Here is a 13,005-nt window from a genome sequence, read left to right on the forward strand (position 1 = left end):
CTAGCCAAATAGATTAATCGATGCTTACCAATATAAAATCGTTTGAATGGATGGAATCGATGCTTCCAGCCAGCCACCATTTGAATGGATGGAGTCTAATTTGAACTTGAAGATGCTTTTAGTGAGTTGCAATTTAAATGGATGGAGTTGAAGGAATGAAACATGAATGCTCATTGAATTCGGTGGATTCCGTTTTTGACAAAAAGATAATTTTGTCCTAAAAACTTTATATTTCCTCCCACTCATTCAATTTGCTATTATTTTTAAAATATAACTGAAATTTTCAATTGACCAAACTTGGTCAAATTTTTATTTTTTTTTTGCAAAAAAATTCCTATTGCAATTTTCTTTTTTCTTTTTTGTTATATGTAACGAGCTTGATTACCGAAAAAAAGTAGTGGGCAAACGGGTCAGGCTCGGTCTTCTTTTCGGACTAGGAGAAGCGGGAAATGGAGAAAATCAGACTGGGTCGGTTTCGGTCGTATAACAAGCTCATATGAAAATGAAATCCAGGTGGCAATCTAATTAAAAGGCGGGAGAGGCGTACTGCGCTGATCTGGGCGCAGGTGGAGAAGAAAGGGAAAGTAAGTTGTACCAATATAAAGGGAGAAAGAAGAAAAGAGAAGGAACTGATGAGGCATGAGGACGAGGGACATTCTTCCCTCTTCCGTATGGGATTAGTGTTGCTGACTTCTGACGGCTGAGTGCTGACTAGTGACTACCAACGACGGAGACTGAGAACCTGATTTGGTAGCGGGTGGCCGCGCGTTAGAAAGCGCAAGTGCGTTTTTTTTCCTTTTGTGGAACCATCCACCCGAAGCTTTCCCACGTGCGCCACACGTGACTCGTTTCCCATGCTGATGTCATTGCCTTTGTTACGTGCCTACGGCTGAAGCACAGCATCAATCATTTAACCTCAAATGCTCTTCTAGAGTTAATTCTCAAAATAACAATCAGTTCAGGTTTGCGCCTCACAACGTTCCACAGCACATCTCCGCCGTGTATTGAAAACATTTATTCATGATACATCATTGACGGGATTGTGCTGCAGGACATTGTGGGTCGTTGATGTGAACTCTAATAATCATATAAAAATATAAATTAATATATTTAATAGAAAAAAACTGGGAAACCATATCACTGCAAGATCAGCTTTGATCAGTGTAAGGCCTGTTCGAACAGCCTTGCATCAGGAATATCTCTGCACATCCGTGCTTTATTTCATGAAAGATATTCTCAATACAAGGTTATAATGGGTGTTCGAATGGCTTTGCACTGACTGAATCCGGTTTTCATCACTGCAAATTAGGTTGCCTGATTTAAAAGAATCTCAAGGTAAAAACTTTGACTTATAAAAAAAGTCTGGACTGTCTCAGAGCCCATTGTAGTAAATGACATTTCATAATGAATGTAGGTAAAATAGTATTTATCATCAATACTTTTTTAGTTGAAAAGACAAGTGTGGGCCTGAATTAGTTAAGGTGTCATGTGCAGAGGCTTCCAAAACAGCTTGGGCTGTTTTTTCTAAACAGCCAAAGTGATCCCAACATCAAGGGATTTTGATTCATACAAATTTAACAATTTTTTAACCCAACCCAACTTAAGTTGCAATCCTTTTCATTAATCGAGTTCAGATTGGCACCCCACGCGCACCCCATATGCACATCTCATTATGAATTTGGATTAGTTGAATGCTTTAGCTGTTCAACGGGTTGTGGAACCAATGGTGAGGTTCCACGCCAGTAAAAAATTCATGGGGATCATTGTAGAAGGTGCGGGTCCATGCATTTAAATAATGGCCTGGAACTCATCATTGATTCATTGATTCTACAGAACAGTTAAAGCATTCAGCTAAACCTTGCTCTCTCACCATGCATTAAAGCACCACAAAGTAATATAAGTGAAGCTGCTCTTTTTGTGAAAAAAAAACGTCCTCAACCGGTAACTTAGGTTAATTGAATGACAGTTTTGCAGGTTGTGAAACCAATGATAATGCCCCATGTCATTCATGAAATATATATAGGACCCACGAGTGAATTAAATGTAGGTTTCATGTATTTTATGGTAAGGGGCATATTATTATTGAATCCGCAGCTTGTTAAACAACCATTGCATTCATCACATTCAATCCCTTCAAAAAGAGTCCAAGGTGTTCTAAATGCAGGGCTGTGGTGCCTTGTTGGTGGCTGTGATCAAATACATATAGCTAGTCGAACACAACGACCGTGTAGTGGGATGGATGATGTAGAACCAATGATGATGCCCCAAGGCCCCCATGTAATAAAATGCTTCAGCCTAGTAAGTGGTAGAATGGTTGTGGTCCCATGTATTTTATGACTGATGTGGAGACATTATCATTGATTCCAGAGCCCCTTGAATAGTTATTGTGTTCATCTAAATCCTATTTCTAATGGATAAGAACTACATGAGATGCTAGTAGAGATATGAGAGAGAGAAAGAGAGAGAGAGGGATGGCCCTGTTGATGATGTTGTGAATCCAAACATGGATGATAATATATGGGCAAGTCCCGTCCTGTCCTATTTGATAAACAATGCAAAAACCTAACTAAAAGACAAAAATGCCATTATTTACAATGATAAACAATAAAAATATACAAATATTTTCAACCTACCATTGATCTAGATGACTGAACTATTCTAATAATCACTTATTCCCTTTTTGGATTTGGGTTTTCTAAACCCCACAAAATCATCAAAAACCATTAATTTGATCAAAGACATCTCAACCTAATCAATTAAACCATTGACATGTTCTACCTAATCATTGAATCTTAGGTTATATGCTAAAAACGTATTGAAGCTTATTGAGGCCATAACTTTATGCTAAGTTATCAATTGAGGTCATAACTTTATGCTAAGTTATCAATTGTACCAAAACCCCATTTTTAGAAAGGGCTCGAATACGCTGCCCACAAGTTGTTCCCACATCATTATGAGACATGGTATTCTATGGGCAGAGAAACTAGTCGTGAGTAACAGATCCAAAATGTATTTAATGTGTCAAAGCCTGACTCAAAAAATAATTGGACATAAGACTTATAACCCAGCTAGCCTCGGGTCCCAAACTGGGCAGGACGGGCAAGACTGCAGTTTATCCGGCCCATGAGCAGATCTAGTCACTGTTGTTGAGGAAAAAAGATAAAAAAAATTACTATTAATGGAATATGAAAATGGAAAAGCTAAAAAAATGTACTTGCATCAATTTCTCTCATATTTTCCCGCTTTATATTTCTTCTTCTAATATTTCACCAAAAAATAAATCTCAGTCTGATCTGGATTATCAGAAGATATGATCAGTAGATTATGTAATTCCGGCACGGAAGTTGCTTCTCAAACCAATTTATTCTAATGTTCCTCCTTGTCAGATTCCCTTTTGCTTTCCTAGATGTATCCGCGCAAGACAAAGTCATTAAAATATTTAATGTTTACCGTCTAATACTCAACTATGCATGTAAACTTTTTTTTTTTTTCCTTTTCTTAATTAGATTTACATTACTTGTTACCGCTCAACAACGTTGCGATAAGCTGATATCTCAATTTTGAAGGAAACCGAGTAAAAGAAGATGTATTGTTAATGGCACCGGCACACGTATGTCTACATGCTCCCTCAACCCGAGATTCAAAAACCAAATGCACAATCCATTACGTCTGACTGAGGGTCTATCTGCCAGGGCTGCGCTTTGATTGAGCTACTTTAAAAGTTATTAAAATATGTTTCATTAGAAAATTTAAGACATTTTTTTAGTTCAAATCAGCCCTCTACAAGACTGCCCCCTATAACATGGCACGGCACATCCCTGCCATGTATTGAGAACATCTTTTTATGATGACATCATTATTCTAGATATATCATTAGGAGTTATTCTTAATACACGGTGAGGATGTGCTGTGGGATGTTGTGGGGGGCTGATTCGGCCTCATTTTTTTTAGTAAGAGAAAACTAAAGGGCTGAACAATAATGGAGTTTGGATCAGATACTAATAACCTTTTCTCCAAAGTCAGCGGTTGTGGGAATCAAATCTATATCTATACTAGAGAAAACCTGCTAATATATCAACTAAATTACTCTTAAATGGCAACCGGCTATTGAAGCAGCATTTAGGAATGAATTAAAATCTCATATCCACAAGAATCCTAACCACACCTACACACATAAAACTATAGCTGTTCATTAGGAATATCTCCCCATAGATGATAACATGCAAATACGAGAGATATTCTTAATGTACGGCTATAGTGAGAGGTATGGGCAAGGTTCTTGTGGATAGGAGATTTGAACTCAACAGTGTTGTTGAGTTGGAAGTGTTTTGTTGACAGAACATTGATGCCCACAAAATAATGTATTTAGGTTTCTAGTTTTTATCAATAAAATGAATAAATAGATAGATAATCTAGGTTATCTATGTGGGGCCCATCTTGCAGAAACGGAGAAACAACTGCGTGAAAGCCCTCTCAAAACGGCCACTTTGTTTTTGGATAGCCCTTTAACGTACGGAGCACATACATGACACGTTCAGTGGTCCATGACTCCGCATTTAGCCAATAGTGTCTTGGGTTTATAAAGACACAGACACAAGTAGTAGTACTGCATCCCCTTTCTCCCCATATTGTCTATGTGATGGGGAAAAGAGTGCCCTAAACCATAGAGTTCAGACCATTGAAGAGTCGCCTTTTCGCAACTCACCAACGTTTCCATCTTGACTCAGTTTTCAAAAGCCAACATCCAACCGGCAAAGGGAAGAGAGAGTTTTAGCCCCTTTAGGGGACGTTGAGACTTGAGATTGTGATGATCAGTATCATCCTTCACTTTGGCTCTATAGTTAGGAAACTCATAAGACCAATCCCTCCCCCTCACCCAATTAATTGCTAACCTTATCATATTATAATGCATATAATAAAATTATAACATGTATTATAATTATAGTATAATCAAAAGTTGCATTGTGTACGATGTGATTTATAGGGTAAATTTCTAAAAATACTGTTATGGTTTAGTTAATTGATTAATTTTATTCTTATTGTTCACCTATTATCTTGTATCATCTATATTATTTCTGACAATTGTCTAAAACTCTCTTACTGTTAATGCTCTGTCATAAATCACTCACATGTGAAGTTATGTGACAGTTATATTTTTTAAAAATTCTTAACTTACCCTTTATCTGTTTGTGCATGACATCTCCTTTTTCTCTTTCTTCTTTTTTTTTTGTTTTTTTTTTTTTTAATTTTTTCACTGTTTTTATCTTTCCCTACAAAACCTCCTAGGTGAGCTGGCCCCATTTTCGCTCATTGAAACTTCCACATTTTAACTTGTGATTCAGATGCAATGGCACCATCAGACCCATTTCCACTTTATAACTCACCTGGCTCGCGTTCTGCCAATCTTACTGAAATCTCACCATGCCTGTGGCCACTACCAGTGTTGCCTGAATTGCTTGTGATAGAATAAGAATGGTAGCCACCATTTTTTACTTCCCTCTCCCAAACGATCTAAGCCCTAACCGTAAAACAACAATAGCAAACTTAAACTCACACGATCAAACATCTAAAATTACAATAAAAGGATGTCCTAGACAAGTATCATAGACTCTGTTTCGCTCCATCTCCCACTCCCTCCCCTTCAAGTACCAGAAGTCTTCCAACAATGACATCCAAGAGGAGAAACGGAGAACGAAACAAGCATGGCAGGGGCCATGTTAGATTAATCCGCTGCTCTAACTGCGGCAATTTCTGCCCTAAGGACAAGGCAATCAAGCAATTCCTTGTCAAGAACGTTGTAGAACAGGTTGCAGTTTGTGATGTTCAAGAGGCTAGCGCTTATGATTCCAAAGCCATATGTGAAGATGCAGTACTGCGTCTCCAGCGCGATCCACTCTCATATGATTCGTGTGAGGTCTCACACCGACTGTCGCAACTGTGAGCCTTTGCAGCGTTTCAGGTGCAGGGAGGACTTGGGCAAGCCAGGACAAGCTCCACGAGTAGCTATTGTTTGGCTCAGAAATCATTCAGGCAACGGTTCCGTTTCACCTTTAACCTGTTCTCGGGTCAAAACCCGTTGACTTGGTCAGAGAACTACTGACCCGGACGGTTTAACTGTCAGCCCATTTGACTCGGACGTCAGTTTGCGAGTACATTAGAAAGAGAGAAAAACAATATCAGATTTGAGACAAGGACAATCTCAGATTTGAGATCCAGATACAACAAAGAAAAGAAGAAGAAGAAAATTGCAGAGGTTGGAGACTAAAGATAGATAAGATCTTAGATCTATCTGCATTCTATTGTCAGCTTGTCACCATGGTGGCCGTCATAAGAAGAAGAAATAAAAGAAGAAGATTGCACAGGTAGGAGACTGAAGATAAATCAGATCTCAGATCTATCTGCATTCCTATTGTCAGCTTGTCACTGCAGTTGCCATCGTCGTTGCCATCATCATCGCCCATGTAGGTTGAATCCTCTTCCTCCTCTTCTTTCTTCTTTCTTCTTCCCTCATTCTCTCCTTCTTTCCTTTCTCTCATTCTAATCCTTTCCTTTTTTTAGTTTTCTTCGTCCTTTTTTTCTTTCTTTTCTTCTTCATTGTTTCTTTTTCACCTGGCAGCCACAACCTCTTTCTCATAAAAATTAAAAGAGACTAATACCAACAGTTGCCCTAATAATAGAAACCATCCAAACTGTTCAACTTAGACAGTTAAACTGCTGACTCAAAAATCGGTGGCCATAATGGTTCCATTTCCGGGTCGATTTTTAAAATCTTGGTTGCCGTTGTTCCGACTCACAAATGAGGGGTGCTTAGTTTTCTCACTTCAATTTCAGTGATTGAATGTCGTAAATATTTTGCAAAATAAAAAAAGACAAATATCACGGATCTTCTCCTCTCGTGCTTTGTAGTTAGAAACTAATCTATCATTGATATCAGAAATTAGAGAGAGAAAATTAAAGGGTGGTGACGTCGGAGATGAGTCGTGAGTTGTGACGACAGAGACGAAGATGAAAGGATAGAAATTAAAGTGTGGCAACACTTCTTGAATCCTAGAATGGAGGCCTTCCAAATGGTGACAAGTCGCGACAAGGAAACCGTCTAGAGGTGCTCTTCACGAGCAAACAAAATATACACACCCACACACCCACACACCCACACACCCACCATCGCTTCATATCTTCCTGAAAATTGGGTTGTTTTTTTTTTATCAAGAGCCCACTTGAATGCCTAATTTACTTCTTTTTTATTAATGTATTTTTACATCTTATTATCAACGTAAATATGCATCGGTGTGTCATTTGTCAATGCATAAATGTAATGTTACCAAATACAGACAAAAGTGAACCTGAATGCAAATTTACCTTGAACCGGGATTTACACTCCATTTGCATTGTTTCCAAATGCAGCCAAAGGGAATTTTAGGCAAAGACAAAAACAATGATGGAAATAGAGATGGAGACAGAAGCAAAGCTAGAGACGGAGTAGCGTTCCGCTTCATATGTTCTCGAATTTTTTCATCAATTAGACTTTATTTTGAAAATTTGAAGAATAGTGAATGACAAATTTGATATTTCATTTTTTCTATTAGCACTTAATGCCAATGTCAATTGTTAAAAACAGTAGAAATAGTATAAGACAATACTTAAACAATAGGGATGAAGTTAATCAATTAGCTAAACTATAAGAGTAGTTTAAGAAATTCTCTTTATATGATGAGAAAAATCAGATTTCCATACACAAAGATTTTTGTTGTTCGTATGTTATTGTCGAACCTAAATTTATGAAGAGCTATTACTGTTCTTAATGATAGGAGTAGAGCCATAGAGCCATGCACGATTGCTGTACATTCACCCAAATGAATAATGCCCAAATTGTTCAGCAGCCTATGTTTTAATGAACACCTATTAATGTGACGAGAATGTACAAATAGTTCCATTTAGATAGTGGATTCCTTTGTGCTGCTAGGTAGTGCTATATTTAAATTACACTTTTTTGGCGTAAATTACACCATTTTTTTTGTAACAAAAGAATAACAAAATAGGTTGTTCTTGTGCTTTATAAGCTTCAATCAACCGATTCTATAGATACCCGACCTAGAGAAAAATAAAATAATCAGTATCACTTCACCAATTTGTCGATAGCTGAAATAATGAAATGGTCTAACGGTGTATTCCCTTACAAATTTTGATCGAAAGTTCACCGTCTAAAATAGAACATCATTTGATTCACAACCAATAGAGGTCGATTCAAATTATTATTATTATTATTATTATTATGTTAAATTGAGCACTTTGTGGTTAAAAACTTGTGCAAAACTGAAATGAAGTGATTAATATTCCCTCACATGTAATGTCCAAGCAATCCCATAAAAACAATACTCATCAAGTATCAATGCTAGGTGCATGTTTTGTCTCTGGAAGCTTTATCCTTTTCAATATATTAATTGAATACCCAAGATATAATTATCTGTACTAAGACTATTAGGACAATTACTTGAATTCAAGTTTTCTTTTCTCTCTGTTAGTATATCAGAAATATTCACCACGTTTCTGGTACATTTCCCGGTTCAAAAGCATTTGTTTGCAATACATTTCTGCATCGTAAAACAATGAAAAATTGAATTTTTTGAGAGTTTCGTTTCGAGAAATTAAAACATTTTCGTATTGATTTTTTTGATACAAATATTTACTTTCTTTGAAGAGAAAGTAAACAAGCTTCACGAATGCATCGATTGTTCATGGGAGATGGTCACCGCCACTGCTAAACCCTTCCACAATGCTGGTGTTCTTTGTTTTACCCATCACATACTAGTGTTGTCCACTCTAAACCACCGCTCATCAGAGGCGGTGATCTTCCTCTCCGACATAATCAACAACAGATCTACCATCGTTTTTGGCATATTTGAGTTATGTATCGATGATACATAACAGATCTAACTTCGTTTTTTTATTTTTTTGCACCTAAGTGCATTTCAGATCTTGCATTATCTTCTGCAGATCTTAAACCATATCCACTATTTTCTTTCTAGGTTTTTGAAACCATATCCACTACTTTCAACGTTTCAGTAAACCCCATTTGCAGAGCATTTAATGTTTGCTCGGATGATTTCTTCCAAACGTTAGCAAAAATGTACAGGTGTTTTTTTTTTTCGATTGGAAACAAACAACAACAATACAAATGGTCTCAGGAATGTTAACCCAGTCTGCAGTTATGAACCGATTTGGAGCCTTTTTGCACTGTACATATTTGCGTTTGTATTGCAAATCAACGCAACCTAAAACATTATAAAAGTTTGCAGCATTAGTGCACACTCATTTAGGTGGTGTGGATTGGCAACAATATATTCAGTTTCAATCCACACCACCTCTATGCCATGTGTTCGGTTGACTATAGTGACTCGTGGATTGATCCACACCACAACCTATTTTCTCATTCATGGATTTATCTCATGGAGGCATCTACACCATACCGTTTTGCATGTGGAATAATGTTCACATACTTCATATGGATGTTTAACCCTAGTATAAGACCTCTTTTCTTTTTACCGTTGCAACACTTCTTTGTGAGCTCGTTATTGTTATTGTTCTCTACTCGTCAATGCTATTCTTCTTTATTTGAACTATGGCTTTAATCGGATGGGACTTAGATCGGAAGCAACAAAGCCTACATTCAATCCAATTATTGATAACTTACATCTGAATCCAATTGGCTTGAATTCGAATTCAAATCCTAACGAACTCGGATCGGATCTGGAAATATAATATATAGAATATATTTTTATAATTTTAAATATAATTATATAAAATTTATATATTAAAATTAATAAATATTATAATAATTGGTTTTATATTTTAATGGGATCAGATGGGGTCAAATCCGAATCCAATCCGATTATTAATTGGATGTATATTGTAACATCCAAAATCCGATCCGATTACATAAATATGTTATTTGAATATGAAATAATTAGATTAGATGTTAGATCAGGCCTTGGATTTTCGGGCATTACTGAAAAACCTAGTTTGAACCACTCGCCACTCCTCCGACCCCTACTACATCGTATCGTTGATGGTAACTAGTTTGAACCACTCAGGCATTACTGACAAACCTAGTTTATTCTCATGCTATATTACTCTTCTCTATTTGAACCACTCGCCACTGCTACACGTGTTTATTAATTAATATTGATATTGATATTATTTTATTAATTATTAAGCTTCAGATATTACTTTTATTAATATTAATAATTAAATTAATTGTTACTGATATTATTAAATATTATTAAAATTGTTGTTAATACTATCAATTATCATTAATATTACTACTCATTTTTAATTAATATTAATATCATTATTTGATATTTAATATTATTAATTATTACAAATATTATTTTTATTTACTATTAAAATCCTTAGCAGTTTACTAATATTTTTCTATTGTGTATATTACAAAAAATAATATTATTGTTTTTTAATGATTAATGATATAGATTATTTCAAATGTTATAGTTGAGATGCATGGAATCAAATACAATGTGCAAACTGAAATATGCCACACCTTACATAACGCCCATGGAGGTGTAGTGTGGATCGGTCCACACATTTTTGTCCACGATGTAGAACAACTACCTTGTTGGGGTGTGGTGTATTTTCATCCACATCACACCCCACTACCCAATTTATCATCTATGCTATAGAACACCCACTTAGATACACAAGTACACAACTACAATAAGGTGACAAATATATTATATAAATTAAGAAAATCTTATATTATAAACAAATCAAAGAAAGGGTTTCAAGGTGAAAAAGTGCTATTCTAGCTTGCACACAATATTGCTGATCAGGAAATTAGAGGTATACAATTTTCAAAGAAGATTGTAAAATAAAAAAAAAATAGAAAGTATGGGATAATACTAAAAAAACATATGAACTTGTCATAAGTATGCGGTAGGATATGTGTGGGCTTTTGAGATTGACAATAGGCCAAGTAGAAGGAGTCTCCGAAATTTGTTAGTTATAAATAATAATAGTAGGTTTGTAATAATCATGGAAAAGGTCATTTTACAAATTTTACTGGTTTGAATGGGTCAAAAAAGTTTTTTTTTTTTTTTTTTGGCAAAAATAACAGGAAAGAGACTTACATGTGAATGCATACTAAAAAATGGAATTTAAAGCCAAAAATGGTTTTATTTGAATAAAATAACAGAAGAGGTGTGTATTGATTGCCCTAATCAAACAATCAAGCACAAAGTGTTTTTTCTTTTTTTTTTTATCAAAACCCATGTTTTAAGGAAACCAAACCCGAAATTGTAATTAGGTGGTTCAAACAATTTAATTATTTGGGTCATTGGTAGGTTGAAAACTCTAATTTTAACTGCTCGATAGTGTATTGATTCTTTGAATCTTGACACATATAAACCAATTACTTGTAGCAAATCATGCAGTTGTCCTTGAATTTTTTAATTGGTCTTTTGTTCTTATATTTTGGTTAAATTTCACCTGATTTGTAAGATATACTTTTGTATGTTAAACTTTAGTCTAAATGGAAGACCTTGTTTTCTTTCTTTTGGTTATTTTGTAACTAGAGTTAAATATGAAAACATTTTACTTTTAAAATTTATTTCTTCCAATAAATTTAAATTGGTAGGAAATACGATGTCATTTACTAAAGAAGTCTAGTTAATACCTCTTATTGCAAAAGAACGTACAGCTATCTAGCTTGGGTGATAATGGTTAAACTATATATAGCAGTGTATGAAATTTATACCTTGAAAAACATCCTCACCATAAGATGGTATTTTATGAATGTTACACGATTATTCAATAAAAAAGTGATAAAGGAAAAAGAATGAATTTGAATGTTCCCCCGCCTCCCCTCCTCAAAAAAAAAAAAAATCCTATTATAAAATTTTGGGAAGTTATTTATTATTTGCCATATTGACAAATATGCTGATCCTTCATTGGTCATTTTTCATTTTAATTTGATAAAATATCGAATTTAATTTGATAATGATATAGACTATGACTGCATAATTTACATAGTGTTTATGCAGCAAAAAAAAGTGTTTGCAAATCAAATTAACCAAAAAAAATAAAGTTGGCTAAGAATGTATAATAAATTATCTAAATATGATCACCTAAAACAATCAAATCACAAGCTTGACTATCAACCACTGGATAGATTAGACAGCAGCTGGCTGAATTCATTGATAGCTGGAAACTGCCTTTTTATTTTCAGCAATTAATGTAGAATATATGCAAAGAAAAAGTGTATTGCGTAACTGCATACGGAAGTTTGTTTGGCTTTGACTTATTTAGTTTCCTTTTATTTTTTTTGAAAAGGCCGGGTTAGGTTCCATGTGTTTTTTGGGTCTATTTAATCCCACAAATAATCAAATATGATATGTCTAACCCATTAAATCGATATCATGAAAGCTTTATGTTCAAATAGTCCAAATTAATGGCGTTAAAATCTTTTTATCATATCATTTTAAATTTTTAACAAATTCCCTGCCGCTGGTGTGATGTTGGAGAATGGAGTTTGCTTTTGTGGTCCTTGATGGAATCTAACAGCTTGGAATCATTAGTACGATTGCCACTTGTCAATTAGTCATTTGAAAATGGCGATACAATACAATTAATTTTCATGTGTACACTCTGTATTTCCATCATGTTGTGCTAAATTGTTCTTATTTGTTTTGCGCTATCTATTAGTAATTAAGTTGTGAAAGAAAATTTCATAGTTTTACCATCATAACAGCTATGCAATGCACTGAGCTAACGTCCTAAATCATGTCGATTAGGGAAAGTTATTAATGACCTGAAATTCCAGATTTTATCCAGAGATGGCCAAACAGAATCTGAAGGCATCAATTCAAATATCGATAAAATATGAAGCCATCAATTCATTATATTGTCATTTAATTTAGCTTATTTTAGTTACGTTCTGTATAATTTTCTGTGCACATCATCCCATTTTAACTCAGGTTTCTTTTTCTATTCGGT

This window comes from Nelumbo nucifera, chromosome 3, assembly GCF_055504915.1.
Source record: "Nelumbo nucifera cultivar China Antique chromosome 3, China Antique-T2T, whole genome shotgun sequence".
NCBI classification, from domain to species: domain Eukaryota; kingdom Viridiplantae; phylum Streptophyta; class Magnoliopsida; order Proteales; family Nelumbonaceae; genus Nelumbo; species Nelumbo nucifera.